This window comes from Tachysurus vachellii, chromosome 6 (genome assembly GCF_030014155.1).
Source record: "Tachysurus vachellii isolate PV-2020 chromosome 6, HZAU_Pvac_v1, whole genome shotgun sequence".
NCBI lineage: Eukaryota > Metazoa > Chordata > Actinopteri > Siluriformes > Bagridae > Tachysurus > Tachysurus vachellii.
The window spans coordinates 17,395,801-17,408,318 of NC_083465.1; the positions used below are offsets into that span (position 1 = coordinate 17,395,801).

The 12,518-nt window shown below is 39.7% G+C and overlaps 1 long non-coding RNA gene across 1 annotated transcript in view; it reads left to right on the forward strand.

The window, feature by feature from the left end:
• LOC132846708 (uncharacterized) overlaps nucleotides 1-12,518 on the forward strand; it is a 217,381-nt gene that overhangs the window by 63,477 nt on the left and 141,386 nt on the right. The window lies entirely within an intron of this gene.

Below are 12,518 nucleotides of genomic sequence, written 5' to 3' on the forward strand. Positions count from 1 at the left end.
AAACATTTATATATTGTATTTCAACAAAGTGACATGGAATTATTTTATTGACTGAATTTTACTCAGGCTCAGTGGAAAGTTTGAAAACTTGCTAGCTAAGTGTAGCTAAGCTAGCTACAGTAGGTGTGAATGCTGTTGGATGAAAAAATGGTCATAAGCCTAATGAGTTGAGTTAGTAATTAGATACAGCATGGATAACCGTATGGTCTGAAGTGTGGTATTTTGCTCACGTTACAGTGATTGATGTGTTTTATGTCTACATGTAGTGAAATGTTCATTGCTAACCATTTTTCATGTTTATTCATGCTCTGACTTTTTAAAATCTATAAGTGAGATTTGATTAAAAAGAAATGTTGTACTTAGCAATTTGTTGTACTTATCAGTGTCATGTATAAGCTATATATATATATATATATATATATATATATATATATATATATATATATACCCACCTATAATTCTGTCATTTTTAAAATTATAGAAATATCCTAGAACATTTTCCTTTGGATATACAGGATAAAACAGATAAAATCCTTTACTCTTCTAGATAGATGACTGTTGTGTACAATATGTGGGTGGTCGGTGTGTGTGTGTGTGTGTGAGTGTGTGTGGTTATATGTGTGGGGGTGTGTGGAAGTTGGAAGAAGAGAGCGTGTTTGTAGGAAATGGGCCACCGATGAGGGCTGATTGACAGGCTGCAGAATGCTAGGTCAGGTAGCATGTGGCGAGTGTGTCCATGTTTTGCGTGCCTAAACAGAAGCATGTATAAGCGTAGCCTCGGCCCTTTCTGACAGCTCAGACACCATGCAGCTGCTGGCTTGATTGAGACATCTGCAGCAAGCAGATGGGCTTAGAGAAGAACAGGGTTTTGATGTCTATCACTGACATTAAAACAGCAATACACTGCATTTACACAATGTGAGGTGAAGGCGGAGGCCAGTTACACGTTCGGCTGTGGGACGAAGGCTCTGTCTACAACACCTGAGTGCTGTCTTCTCCACTGAATTTCCTTACAACTTTCCCTTTAGCTTAAGAATTGGGTTACTCATTGGGTTGCTCAAAGAGCTCGAAGGAAAGATGTTTTTATTTTATTTATTTTATTTTTTTTACAGTACAGTGATACAGCCATGTAGTGGAGTAGGTGGAGTTTGTTTGCTATACCATATTCTGAGTTTGCAAATTGAAAGTGCAAAAGTTAAAGTCTTTTTTCTTTCTCTTTGCCATTCCTGCCTCTCTCTCTCTCTCTCTCTCTCTCTCTCTCTCTCTCTCTCTCTCTCTCTCTCTATCTTTCTGTGTCTGCAGTTGGTCTCGGATCATGTGTTGGAGGTACAGCTTTCTTCCAGTCAGCTCTGGATTTGTGGATCCCTTGAGAAAGCAACACATGCTGAAATGTGCACTTTTCACAAGTATTCATTCCTGCACTCTTATCATCTGCTTTATTTATTCTCCACACAGTTATGCAAAAGCTTTTGCTGTCTGGCTGTGATTTCTAACGAATGGCAGCACTTAAAATGTAAAACATTTATGATTATCAAAGCAAAGCATTAGAGTGGTCAGTAGTGACCTTTGTGTTTTACACTGTCTCTTCTCTCTTGTTTTTATCCCATTTTCAGTTCCCGGTCCAACTTTCCGTCCATTTCTATTTTATGTGAAAACCCCGACCAGCCATTGCAGAGCCATGTGACGTCCGAGACCTGAGCGAGTCTCGGGTTGCCATAGCATTGGGGTTATTAAGAGATCCAGTGGCTGCCTCCCCTTTTATGATTCTCTGGCTGAATAAAAATTTAAAAGGCCATTAAACACCATTACCCCTCCAGTGTAGGTGTCACTGCGAGTGATGCTGAGTGAAGTAGCTTATTTTTCTATTAGCAGAACGAGGAGAGCTGGAGAGAGCACAGGGCCAGGGTAAACGAGTCTTTGCTCTAGACTGGCCACACGGTCACTCTTTAATTAGCCTGCCCTTCTCCTCTTTGTCTAATGGAGCTCTGAGCTCTGAAAAGGGTAAGTCTTTCCAAACAAGCTCATAGCATACATTAGTCGCATTGGCACAGGTAGTGCCTAGATCTTCCTGGAGTAAGTGAATGAAGTATTTTCTCAGTCCAATTAAAGTACATGCAGGACCGCTACAGTCCGTACAAAGAATATAATCTCAGTGGAATGTACTTCTCATATTTCAGCCTTGAATTACAGTTAAGAAATGGTATTAAAATGTGGCATGCTGCAATTAGATTAAACTCTTCCTCCTCCTCATCATCTCCTCATTCTCACATTTACAGCTCCAGAGAGTGGTATGTGGAAATGGGGAACAGAGGGGCTGGGCTGGAAAGACTCACTTTCAGGCAGATGGTGAGAAGACAGGGGAGCAGTCACCCCACTGCTCAGCCAGCAGAGACACACACTCACAGAGACATTCATAGTGGCGCACACAAACACACACACACACACATACACACACATTCATAGTGGCACACACATACTCACTCACACACAGACTCACACATACACACTCACACAGACTCACACACATGCACACACACTCATGCACACACACATTCATAGTGGCACACACATACACACTTACACACAGACTTACACACACACACATACACACACACACACACCCCAGACACTTTCTGAACAGCTATCTGTCATAATATTTCATTGAACAAACCTGATCTGTGGCATGACCTTTATTCTGCTCAGTGTTTGCACCACACACGCACTCGTGTACCAGGTCCCTTTTCCTGAATCTGTCCTATGTTTTAAAACACTTCTGCTTGCCACTTTAGGCTCCAGCTTTTCTCCTCTCTTTTTTTTCTCCAACTCCCTTTAAGAGCCCTTTAAGGATGATTACTCTCCAACTGAAGATCAGGTTTTTATGTTGATCTCGACCGCTTTAGTGTTGTCAGGAGCACAGAAGCGAGTTATACATCTCACCAAGACAGAAGTCCTTTAAAGCTCACAAAAGCAGAGAGAAAAGCCTGTATATACAGTAGCACTTCACTCTTTTTTTTCCCGAGTGGCATTATCAGGTGCCTTCTCTTTGTGTTTTTTTTCCTCTGTTGTTAAGCTCATAAGTTTGCCTGTGTTCCATGTAACCCCGTGCGATGTGCGACACTCACCAGCCGCTCCCATATGGCGAGGAAAGAAAGAGGCTTTGTCACATTCCAGGTTGGGATGTTTTTTTTTCTCCTTACAGCATTGCAAACAGGCACAAACGCAGTGAGAGATTGCCTAATTACAACAGGCCTTTTTTAATTATTCTCCCAAAGCTGAAAGGAGGAGGGAGCGCCGAGCTCTCCCTCTGGCCTACACTCTCATCTGTAGCGGACAACAGACAACTTCGGGCTGGGACACGCATTCGGTTTAACACGTGTCACGCTTACATCCAGAGGTTGTCAGACATGCCTCTTTTTAAAATTCATTAGCATGTTGCTTGCAAATTGGCTGTAGAATTGTAGTCTCTTAATTAGGGACTGCTAAGTAACTTTTTGTAACTTTGACTTTGTATTTACTTGCTGTTTCGAGTCTTTAGCTGGACGTAATTTCCCCAGTTACCTCCTTGTTTGAGAGTCTTGCGGATGCCTTAATATTATATTTAGTGTGGCTTATGAAATTTGGTGCATCTGTGTAAAAATTGTGTATCGTTTCAGGTTAAACTACAGATGGCACACTAAGGCACTGGCTGTTAATAATGAAGGATGCTTGGCATTATTTGTGTCTGCATGTAAAGTGTTTTGTCAAAAGTAGGCGAGTTTTGCTAGCCTGGTAGATTTATGTATCCCACAGGGATTGCTGGCCCACTAAGATGCTGCCGTTGCTCTACATAATTATAATGAGAAGGTCCTTGTAAACTCATTAATATTTGAGTCTAAAATGTTTCATCACACAAAATGTGACTGATGCACATTTATTTACAGGAGATGTGCTTTAAAAAGGTTCACAGTGTAAATCATTTATAATAGTTGAAAGTCAAAAAGGTGCAAAGAAAGTTGAAAATAATAACGACATCTTTGAAGCCATGAACTGGGACATCTGTGATATTTGAGTAAATGAGAGGATAGTGTGTTTATCACAGAGATGTCGATAACACTTCTGTAGGCTGTCTCTCTGCATTAGGGAAATATGACTGTGTGTGTGTGTGTGTGTGTGTGTGTGTGAAATCAGGCTGCATTAACATTTGTTGTGAGAGGTTTTCCAAGGATTAAGCTGGCCTGAACTACGTTGGCCATTCATTAACCTTGGCTCCAGAACGCTAGCTTTAATACAATACAGACACTTAATCTGGCCCGCTAACACAGCTAAGGCGATGTAGTACAGTGTGATTTTGCAGTGAGTTCCCTTTCACCATTTCACTAATTAAGCCTTGAGTGCAACATCAGGTCTTCCTTTGCGCTATCATCATTTTAAATGTATTTTTGATTGATTTGTGTTGGCCTTAACTATGCTTTGTGAAAGATCAATAAATAAAGATCAATACTTTAATGTTTTCTTCAGACCCTATATTAAAAAATAGATTGCCTATAAAGAGGGCTAAATTACAGATAGTTGTGCCTTCACTGAATGCATGTCAACTGGAATTTAATTGGACAACGCTGAAGCATTTGGGATTAGTTGAGGGAGTTCTGGCACAGAGCAAAGAGACAGAGTGAGGAACTGAGAGAATAAAGAGAAATCCTATTACAGTGGAACTAAAGTTATCCTAGTGACCACTGAGCATGACACCATGCACACCACCCAGTAACTAACATAAGCACTATTCGGACGGGACTAGTTTTACAGCGTCGTTAGAGAAATTTCAGTTTCACAGACGTACTTTGTGATTTTAATCCCTTCCGAATCTGCCATGTCTGTCTTTTTCTCACACAACCTGTGTAAAAATTCCAGAGCAAATTACCTACTGTTTTTCAGCAAAATCGGCGCTCCTCTGAGAAATCTAATCCCGCCTGAATGCGAATGTCTGTGATTGGCGAAAATGTTTTTTCCAAAACGCGTTTTCTTGTCTGTTTTGGTCAACGTGAACTACCGTATTAACCCTAGCACACCGGTATTCAAGTTTCTGCTTTCTGCACACCAATAATGGATGTAAATGTGTTTGCTACCCTGCGAAGAAATAAAATAAAATGAAATCAACAAGAAGAGCCAAATCACGTAAATTGTTAAGACTGGCTACTGTAATATCAGTTTCAGGTAAGAGTACCTTCATTTCTATAGTCAATTACATAACGTGAAAATTAGTTAAAAACGTATTTATTCCAGTGGGTTTATAAGAAGTTCTATATAAAACCATATGATGTTAAACATTTTTTACATTTGTTTTTTTTTTTTATTATTTTTTCGCCGCCATTTTACTATTGATCGGTCATATGACCATATGCAATCCACGCATCCTGGACATGTGGTCTTGTGCAACGCCCACATGTAAAACACAGACACTCCTACCTCCGTAATAAACACAGAGATGTTAGTCCCGTCCGAATCCATACATGAAATGACAGACGTCGGCTGAAAAGAATTCTAACTCAAACGTCGTTTGGAAAACTAGTGCCGTCCGAATAGGGCTTAGTCCATGTTTGATACAACTTACTTGTCATAATTGTTACACTGTCATACCATACAATACAGTACTATACTATACTTTACAGTACTATACAGTACTACACTATACTATACCATACAATACAGTACTATACTATACTTTACAGTACTATACAATGCTATACCATACTATACAGTACTATACTACACTACACTATAACTGCACTATAACTATACTATAGCGTACTATAACTATACTATACAATACAATACCATATGTTAGTATACTTTAATATACTTTATCATAAAATACAATGTTATACCACACAATTCTATACTACATTCTATACTACAAACCCACAGCATTCACATAAAATGAACAATATCATTGCAGAATGTACATTATATGTACAGAATGCCACCTGTAAAATGTCAAAAGCCTTCAAAGCCTCTGAACAAATTTTCATGGTTTTAGTTATCTAAGGTTTCTGGACTTTTCTGAGTGAAATTCTGGAAACATTTCATTGAAGCCTTAGTGGGCCAGGACTCAAGCTTGGCTATGTAAAGAAGTTACTATAGCGCATGTAGCTGCAGATCATAAATGTAGCCCAGACCTACAGTACAGAGCATCACAGAAGCATATCATCTTGTCTCCTGTCCCCACTTCTTCATCCTGGAATGCAGGAAGGGGTTGTATCAGGTGCTTCTGGTGGCCTTCAGAGAAGGTTCTCATACCACAACGGCTGGGGAACATTGAGGGAGGAAACTGGAGACCTATTAATATGCTGAAAATATTTCAGTTGATCAGTGATGGCATTTATTATTCATCCTGCATTTGTTAGCTAACAATCAGTATGCTATGGAGAAACAACATAATGATTAGGATGGAGTCTTGATACAATATCCTGGTTTAAGACAAGACGTAGAACGGCATAGAATGGGCACCAAATGTGTTATCGGGCAAGCATTGATATTGAGTATTTTGTATTATGTGTCAAAATCAATTTTTTAAAATGCATTTATTGTCTACGTACCTGCAATTAGCAGTAGACATGAGTCTCTGCACCTCTATTCTTTTCTCTTCCGTTCTTTCTTCTCTCCTGCAGCTGGCATGAGGGAGGAAAGGGACAGCTGTGGGCTAAGTCCAGCCTGAGCCTGTAGGGAGCGGGGGGTTAACACAACAGAGGATCCAGTCCCTGGGCTTCCTTTAATAGCCCCAGTTTGACCCTGGCTCACCACACACAGGCTCTATTGCTGGTCTTTGATTAATGGCCTCTTTTTCCTGCACACACACACATTTAGATACATACAGCACATACACACACACATGTACATGCACTGTTATATTACTATGGAGCTTTGCAACCTATGCTGCACTGGGACTTCAGTGTGTGGATGATGCGCCTCTATCGTTTCCCCCTCATCACTTTTTTTTGATTCATTAGGCAAAGTGTGTGTGTGTGTGTGTGTGTGTGTGTATGTGGACAGTTTGAGAAAAAGGTTGAGATAGCCATCTGAAGTGGATTGATTTCCTCCATAGAGTGTGCTTATCAGTTCTGTAGTCAATAAACAAATGAGCTCTGAAGATGTGTGTGCATTTGTATATGCATGTTTGTGTGTATGTGTATGCATTCATTTGCACACAGCAGTGCATGATCCTTAAGTCTTATCCTACACAATGTAGTAGGTTAAATCTAGTGGCTAAAGATAGACACTGAAGATTAACACACACTTATTAGTATTTGATTGAAGTGAACACACTGTACTGCACTTTATCTCATTTGCTGAAGCCAGTGTGCTTTATATCACAGTTAAACTAAAACTTTGCACAATGCCACAGTCTCTTTATGCTGCGTGCTAAGATTTTAGAAGTTGTATGTGCCTGCTTCTTTATTTTAGCCTGATATCTTTTATCAAATGGCTTACCAAATCATATACGGTACTAATATGATCTGTTACGACATCAACACTATGTGCTATTAAAGATTTAATCGGTAATAAATTGTGGTGTTTCCTGTGTACACTTTCTGTTCTGATAAGGTCACCAGTTTGGTGCAGATCAGTTTTTCACATGTAAGAGAGGTTATACATCTTACCGTAATTTATCATTTTATTTTTTTTCTTAGGCTATCTTGATGGAACTGGGTGCAGACTGCCATGCTTCCATGCCCATGGCTTCCATCAGTGCAGAGCCAACTGGCCATCCGTGATCATCATTAACAGCAATTCTCTATTGGATTGTCTTTCAGTCTAAATTTCCAGAATCGTCTGGAAGGCTGTGCTGTCCGTTTTCTCTTCTACTCAAAGCCTTTGTCTAAGAAATCTTTCTTCTCTTGGTTTCAAGGCCATGAGAAAGCAGAATTATGCATCATTAGATCCATGATAATTGTCACTAGAGGTTAGGAATCCTTACATAAGATACACAAGAGTCTCCACAATGTTTTAATCCACATTGGGAACAATTTTTTTAGCTAGTGAGTGCTGGTCAAAGAAAAGCGAGTGTGTGGAGTGCATTCTGTCCATTCAACCAGACCTCGGTCACTCTGGGAGGTTAAGCTGGCGTAAATGTTGGGAGTTGCAACAGGTCAGCTTTAGTGCATTTTGTTGTAATTGGGTCCCGGTTGCCTTGTCAGAAATCAATTCATGTTAGGAACTGGCTAACATGGAGAGGTCAAGGCTTCTGCAGCCTAAATATTTTATATGTACTACACATCTTAAGCTTTTAAAGTTGCTGCTGTCCTGTGTTTTTTCCCCCTCATTTTCCTGTCACATACAGTAGATGCTATTGGCTGTGCCCCCAGGTCAGGGCTGGGTCAAAATCAATTATAATCAATTATTAAGTGTTGTGTGTGTCTAGTGAGGTTGAGAAAAAGAGCAGCTTGGAGTAGACTCAGTATGTGTAAGAGTTCCAACTTTTTTTTTTTTTTTTTTTTTTTTGTATTTATCTGGATCAAGATTGCTAAACCTGAGAAAAACATTGTTCCTTTTTAGACAGAAAAGCCAAAATATCTTTATCTCTTATTGACCTTTTTGCTGAGAAGGTACTTTGTGCACTGCAAACTTTTTGCTGCTAAAACTTTATGTACAAAAATAGGTCTGAGCTGGAATACATACGGTCCTTTATAGGATGACTTTTGACTGCTTGTACACTGGTTCAGATCAAATTTTCCTGAATGCCGTGAACTTTCACCTTGTTTATTTAGACTTTTCACCTTACTGTATAGTCTGGCACTTTGCTCTACTCAACATAAATGTCAAGAGGATCATTTTGTAGTCTTCATTTTTCATTTTCATGCCCTATATTTGTGTTTTTAGTTGGCATCATCAACTGAGCGGTTTTCATCACATTAGAAGGCACTTATTGGTCAAATTCAGAAAAGGGCATATTCAAAAATGGTTTCTAAACGGTTTAATGCAAGACTAAATTTGTGACGCAAAACAAAGTGAAACCTTTAGAAAAAGAGATTTGAAGCAATAGACTAGTGGATCTATATGATCTATAGTAAATCTCTATATGATTTTGTTTGGGAATATTCTTCACCCTTAAAATTCAAAATCAGAATCAAATTGCTTGTGACACTTCATAAATCCCTAAGCATAAGCCGAAGTCTAGCTTTACTAAACCAACTCTGAGTATCTTTAAGTGATTTAATTAAAAATACAAACTCAGCACAGCATGAAGAGATTGAAAAAAAAAACAAGAGTGACTGGGTCCTGCTGTCTGTTTTGAGGTAGGGTGTGTGTGTGCACCCGGTGGCCCTTCCTCTCATTAGCACAAACATGAAGGGGCCCACTGTAGTGGTGAAACAATTCAGCAATATCGTCTTCACCTCTCTTCACTTTGTACTCTTGTTTGAGCTCTCCACATGCATGCAATTACACTGAATGAACAAAAAGAATTGGTGTGTGTGGCTATTCATGCTATTCAGGGCTAGATGAAATCCAAACTTTCCAATCCCACAGCTCTTTAGAGTTTATCAGGGTGCCAAATAAGTTCAATCGTTCAAGGTGGATTGTTTTCATCCCTCTGAAAATACAAATTTGATTTCCTTCAAGCACAAACCAGGCAGCTATGGTGTTTGGATGGGGCATGATTTGTTTTTGACTGTAGCTAAATAAGAGCTGTCCCTGATGGAGCACAACAGTCACTGCAGGAGCCAGTAGAGGAGTCAACGTTCTGGATCTATGGCATTTTTTTCCTTCTAAAGAAGAAGGGCTAGAGAGACCAATTGACAAGCTGGCCTTAAGTGGGATGAGAGGCGAAGGCGCTTCAGCCAGCCTGGTCGATCGGGTGCCGGCTGATTGAGAGGTGGTACATCAGAGGCACATGACGTTCCACACCAATGAGCAATCTTCTCTATCAGAGAGTATTTTTTTCTCAATCAATCAATAGTGCTTCCATCAGGGGAGGACAGTCGCCATTGCCCTGGTCCACAGTATCTGCTTCGACCACATGCAGGACAATATAATGTCTTCTCAGACCTTCAGCACTAAGAGCATTTATCAATGATGCACACAGGTTGAGTGGCTACCAGTTCATCTACTTAAATTATACCCATCACACAGTTGAGAGTACTATCCAGTCTCGTTTTCATCAGTGCTTCAATCATGAATGAAGGGGTTGTGCTATTATCAATTAGATCTTGAAATCATGACTGGATTAATCTGAATTCTGGATACTTCTTTAACCACTTTTAACTTAACTGTGAGTCAAGATTCCCCCCTTCCTTTTCTCTGATGAACAGGCTGAGGAGAGGGAGTAATTGGTAGTACGGTGCATCTTACAGGAACAACTAATGAAGTGGTGTGGCTCACCGGCGGTGTACAGCGATGTAGGAGGATGGCTGTATGGGGATTACCGTCCCAGTCCTTCAGCATGCGGAGAACAGTGAATTAATCTCCAATCTCACCAATTCAACGAGTCCCCAGAGCTTGCTTAATTAACCTAATAAAAAATACTAATAGAACAATTTCCAAAGGTAAATTTAATTTACTTGTCGGCCTTGTACATCAATAGGGATAAAGACGACCGGGTACTTAGCTGTCTCTGTTAGCGTCCGTGCCGGCTCCTAATAAATATGAGCTCATTCACAGCTTCAGATGATTAGGCCTCCTGTCAGTGGTCCCAGTTAAATTGTGATGAAAATAGGGGCTGATAGCAGAATTAACATGACCAAATATTAATACAATATTTGTCTAGAAAGACGATGAGATTTTTAGTCTCTCTGATTCTCTGGCTTTCGCTCTCTCTTGATATGATGATTGCTTTAGCGGGCAGAAAGATCTCATGCTATAATAAATCACATTTGATTAAGAAGATTGCTATTCTTTTTTTTTTTACACTATCATGGGCTTAAACAAACGCAGCTCATATAGAATAACCATAAAAACTTACTGAGGGGAACTTTTCCCTATCGTTTACAGCAATGTTCTACAAGAGCCATTAAGCCAATCTCATTACTGCCCTCCCAATGACTGTGTAATGACCTGCAATCATTTGTAAGTGAATAACTATTAAAAGCCCAGACAGCACTGTGGATGGTTTTCAAGTCAAATTAAAACACTCGGGAGGTAGTCTCTTCCCTGCTTATTATGGATCTATAGATATATAACAAGCTCCCTGACCAGGATCACAGAGGAGGACAGGGAAATTGAATGTGAGCAGCAAAATAGAGAAAGAAGTGTTGTGCTTGTAGAATTAGAGTTGGGAGCTTGTTTTGAGCCACTTCAAGTATGACCTTATGGTTTTTGTCATTATGCTGGCCTCCAGTGAGTGTTCTCTCAGTTTTTCTAAGTGTGTGTGTGTGTGTGTGTGTGTGTGTGTGTGTGTGTGTGTGTGTGTGTGTATGTGTGTGTGTGTGTGTGTGTGTGTGTGTAAGAGAGAGAGAGTGTCAGTGTCAGTTTGCTCAGCCGGATGTGTGTGGAGTCTGTCATGCTCCTCTGTGTGTAGAACTTTACCATGCCATTGTTCTGTTGCTGTCATGCATGAAGGGGCCAATCAGTGGCCTTTATTTCTCCAGGATGCTTTGTGCATGGATAACTGCTCCTAGGAAATTTTAAACTGCAGATAACTTTTTATCATTTCCCCCAATAGAAGCAACTATTATGAAATCCATTCAAAAAGGCTTTGTAAATAGAGATTGGGAAATGCTGCTGTTCTTTTCTGAAATATGTTACTGTACGTCAGATGTTCTTCACAGCATTTTTACTGAGGACATTTTTTACACATAGATATACATAGATAGATCGATTTTTCACGGCATAGTAGCAGCATTATTTGGTACTAACAGCATGAATTCATGGACCCAACCTGCCTTGTGCCAACAGTCCAGACTGTGCTGGAACTCTTAATAACAATCAATCATCGAATGACTCGCATATCCTATTTGAGTATTGCTGCTGATCATTTGCATCCCTTCATGGTCCTGATTTACCCAACATCTAATGGCTACTTCCAGCATAATACTGCACAATGCCATAAAGCAAAAGTCGTTTCAATCTGGTTTTATGTATGGTTTCGCCTTCAGTCAGCAGATCCTGTAGAACATCTTTGAGATGTGCTAGAACAGGAGTTTCCCAGCATGAAAATGTACCTAAAAAAAACCCTGCAGGAATTGCGTGAGGCAGCATGTCAACATGGATCATAATCTCAAAAGAACGTTTCCTACATCTTGTGGATTTCATGCCATGGAGGATTTAAGACTTTTTAGTGAGTGTATAATTTCAATATCAATCTATTAAATAGAAGATGAGCATACACAAAATATCATTTTCAAAATCCACCCAAAATTATTTCTTAGCAAAAGTGTGTAGAACATTTTTTAGAAAGTTGTGTAAAATTGTATAAAGTGAAGCGTATTGATGAAGCATTATTCTCCCTGAGTGCCATTAAAAGCCTTTTGACCAAATTCAAGGTACAGCATACAGTATACTGTAACTTACAGTTGAGATAGATACATTCACCTGTATAACAGCTGTAC